Source organism: Pinus tabuliformis, chromosome 7 (assembly GCF_031772625.1).
Source record: "Pinus tabuliformis cultivar Carrire ecotype Pingquan chromosome 7, CPIR1, whole genome shotgun sequence".
Lineage (NCBI taxonomy): Eukaryota > Viridiplantae > Streptophyta > Pinopsida > Pinales > Pinaceae > Pinus > Pinus tabuliformis.
In genome coordinates, this window is record NC_142293.1 from 1,656,273,349 (window position 1) to 1,656,277,688 (window position 4,340).

Here is a 4,340-nt window from a genome sequence, read left to right on the forward strand (position 1 = left end):
AGAATACTGATTTTAGGCTAGTAAAGAGATATGAAAAGGGGTTTTAATGAATGATTGGGTTTTCTGGGCTGCATGGGGCAAAGAACAACTTGAACAGGGAAATGTAATCAAAAACACAGATTATCTCCTGAGGCAAGATAGGCAAGAAATTTAACAATTAAATTGAGATAAACGGAATGGCAAGACTGCTGAGAAGTCGACAAGGGCATAGAAGATGGATCCTTGTCAAACAGAAGAAAACATTAAATATGAACACTTCCTCAAGACAGAGCAAATAAATTGAATTCTGCCTTTCTCACTTAAAAGTATTCAATAGAAATGATTATGAAATGAAACAGTAAACATAACAAGGAACGTATGAGACAGAGAGGCAACATATGTCAAATGTCATACCACAGTAATCTCAGGAGACAGAGCTGCATTTTTTTTATTGAATCCCTGTCAAAACTGTACAATGAAACTCTATTTTCCTCCACGCACCGCTCTCAGAATTCTCTCTCCCCCTTTACAAAATGATTTTTAATACATTAAATAAACTCTGCTAGGGGAAAACAAATCGACCCCAAGACAAGGGATTTGTTTTATCATTATTAATAAATAAAACTAAAAAAAACAATCAGCGCTTCTGAAGATAGAATAGCGCTCCTTCTTCTACTCGAATCTGTTGATAACTGATGAAGAGGTGGCATTACAGGTGTCAATCCCATTTACTGAAGATAAACATAGGCAATCGAATCTTTTTCTCTGCTGTGGCAAGTATCTACGGTTTAAATTTAGCTTTGACTTTGACTTTTTACTTTACGTTTGCCTTTTGAAAAAACATTTTTAATAAAAAATAGTGGTCGTCTGGCCTGGTATGATCATCAAGTGCTCTGTAACAAAGGGCTTAGTATACTCTCCATTGTATAGTGCTGCAGAATCATATAAGGATAAATCATCTTGATTATCCCTGTTACTGGATCTCGAAGGTTGAACTTCACAGTCCTCGATAACATGGCCCGAGGCTTCATTTTCTGCTATACTCATTGTTACTAGATCAGTGAGAGTATCGGCTTCATAGTGATCTGTATAGAGCAGTCTTTGAATTGTTCTGATTGCCGGAATTTCTAGGAGTTCAGAGTTCTGGCATATACTCTCGATGTCCCTTAGTTTTCCAAAGTAAAGGTCTCTTTCCTTTTCCAAATTGTTAACTGCAACCTTCAGCTCTGCAACCTGTGTTGCAGCTGGGGATGGCAGTGGTGTATTCTTTGGAGCGTTTTTGCTTACATGTCCATTTGAATTTGGTCTAGAATCTGCTCGGCGACTATTATTAGAGGACGGAGTTGTAGGCCTGGACATTGCAGGTGCCTTTGTTTAAATATAGGCGTTCAGTCTATGACTGTTCGCTTTCCATTTGAATGAAACCAATTTTTAAATAAAACTGATCCTTTAAATAAGTTTCCACCTGAACAATCGTAGCTGCAGTTTACCAACCTCACCACGTGTTTTCAGTTTGAAGACATTTACCTGTGTCACCACCGTTTGATTACCAGCTTGACATGTGCAACACCATTAGCGATAACATTGCTGAGGTGGAACGTTATGAGACGTTGTTTCAAACCGCCATTCATTCTCTGGATCACGCAGGGCTGGACTTCATAAATATAAGTCAGATCCCGCTTCTAATTAGAGCCACCGGCATGCCGACTGCAGAACCTGCGATATCAATGTGAATACCAAATGCAATACCACTGTTTCAAGGTCGAGAGCTGTGGTTAATATAGAAGATGCAATAGCCTGACACTTGAGCTCTTCTACGAGAATAATAAATGAAATTGATATGATATCAGTAAAGAGAATATTTACAGACTCTTCATGAGAACTTCATTGCAAACCATAAAATTCAACCAAGCCATGATTCTATGGACAAACTTCCGATTTCTTCCCCTAGAATTTTATGAGATAGAAGATTGTATTTCTTCCAGAGTTCGTCCCTTTGTCTCTGGTACAAGCTTTACCACGAATAGCACAGTGAAGGCGACAATGCAAAATATAAAGAAGGAAGCTGTAGAACTCCAAGAGAAGAGAGAATTAAAAGTGAGGGTGACAATCCATGAACCAAACCAAGCTGTGAGAGACACCAGACTGCCAGCAATACGTTTCATATTCAAAGGAAATATCTCAGACATTATGACCTATGGAATTCCACCCATGCCCATTGAAAATGTTGCAATATAACCCAAAAGACCAATTAATGATAATTTTCTTGCAAGTAGTAGAAGAGAAGACCCATCAAAATGTCCCTGTATGTAAAATGATAGTCCAATAATAAAGCAGCTTATGCACATTCCTCCTGCAGCAATCATTAGAAGTGGGCGCCTTCCAGATTTGTCCATCAATGATGCACCTACTGCAGTCATTAGCACCTGGACTATAGCAACAGTAATTGATGCTGTGTGACCGGAAGAAAAGCCTACATGTTACAACCAATACGCACGTTTTCGCATTGATAGGAAACAATAACAGCACGTGCATATTTTCTTTGGAACAGGTCAAGTATTCTAGTTTTGGGTAGACTCTCCAGTTCGTTGATGTATTCCATTATCTCTGTTGCTTCGCATGACACATTGCAATCCTTTCCTCGAAGGGCTTGTAATGCTACTTCAAAATCTTTTTCACGACCAACCTTTGCCAGTCATCTTGGAGACTCTGGAATAAGAAAAAGACCTATGAGTAAGAGTATTGGGAAAATAACTCCCTATACTTAAGTTTCGGAGGTTGCTCCACTCAGACCCAATAACCGCTTGAACGCCCTGCAATCAGAATGCACTGTCTGCTTCTGAAATATTAATGCTTGTTGTATGCCATAGATAATCAGTAGATTTCTTGGTGACATTTAAGTGTTCTAATATGCCTTTTGCTGAAAAATTTCCTTCTCAGATGCCTTGGCTTTCAAATGTGACCTTCGCAACAGCTCCAAAAGGACCATCTGAAATCAAGGCCTTCAATCATCTGACGCAAGTTAGAGGCGATTCTTAAAGTTTTAGGTCCCTGATCGATTAATAAGCTCAGTGCGATCCTCAAGCATTCGTCCCAAGGCGAATTCACGCGTTTTTGGGCATTTGGAGTGAATCTGGGCAATTCTCAGGCTCCCAGGTTGTGTGCGCCGCACAGACTGCCCAGTGCGCCGCGCGCCCTGGATGTGCCGCGCCAGAGGAAAAATGCACGGTGAATCTGCGCCCAATGCGCTGCGCTTGCTCAGTGCGCCGCGCCCCTCTGCCTGTGCGCCGCGCAGGCAAACTCAAACACATTTTTGCCCTTTAATGCTCAAGATGTCGTCCATGTCTTTGGTTTGAGCTTCTCAAATTTATAAATCTGATATCCACTTAAAACTTTCCTTGTAATGTTAAATATCCGGAAAATCACTTTCTCTTGCTTCCTGGAACTATTTTGACTGAACTCCTCCCTCATACCAAATGAACTTTGCCGTTTGATCATGTTTGAACACTGGCTCCTCCACGAGTCTGACTCCTTTCGTGGTCATAGCCTTTGACTCCCGGATTAAAATAAAGCAACAATGGGTGAGCAGTAATGACTGAGAAATATTAACGATCCAACAAATTTCTCATGATCTAACACGTTATCCTTTGATTTTACCATGCTTCTGCTGCGCTGGAGATAGTTTCATAATGTGACTTTCTAACAATGCTTTCACCACATACTTCGATGTGACTTGCAACTGTAGCTAATTATCAAGAACTAGTAGCATGGGTGTCACATACTTAAAATCTGGTTGGCCCTTACTTTTTGATACCTGCAGGCAAAAACTGGACAAGATATCCAATAAAACACTAACAAGACCATTGTCAGCACCTACTTCACAAGCTGCATTGTCTTCATGTAAAATTAGAGCCAAAACATGAGATATGAGGGACAACATGCTATCATCCAAATCAATTTTGACACTGCTGGAAGTGGAAACATTGCCATCTTTTTTCTTTATCACTGCCTTTGAATCCTCAATAAGTGCAACTTGCCATAGAATCTCTCGATGTATCATTTCATGGTCGAGAAACACGTCCTTGCTATTATTTCCAAACTCTGCCATTAATGCTGCCAACCATCTATTCTCTCTAGTGGCATCAGCTTGGTGAATTTGACTGCAGCGGGCTGACAAGACGGAGTCTAACATTGGCTCCAATGGGGATGGCAGCTGCCGCTTCTTGGAGGTGCCAAGAACCGCAGAGCTTTGGGAGAGCAGACAGTGCCTCCGTCCATTGGGCGATGGAGTCATTATTTCAACAATTAACACAAAACTTTGAAACATTTATTGACTGAAACTTGACTGAAATGTTTGAAAC

General features: G+C 40.6%; 1 pseudogene; it reads right to left on the reverse strand.

Annotated features, from left to right (window-relative positions):
- Positions 1–1,848: 1,848 nt before the first annotated feature.
- LOC149254814 (sugar transporter ERD6-like 16 pseudogene) lies at positions 1,849–4,087 on the reverse strand (annotated as a pseudogene).
- Between the last annotated feature and the right edge of the window lie 253 nt (positions 4,088–4,340).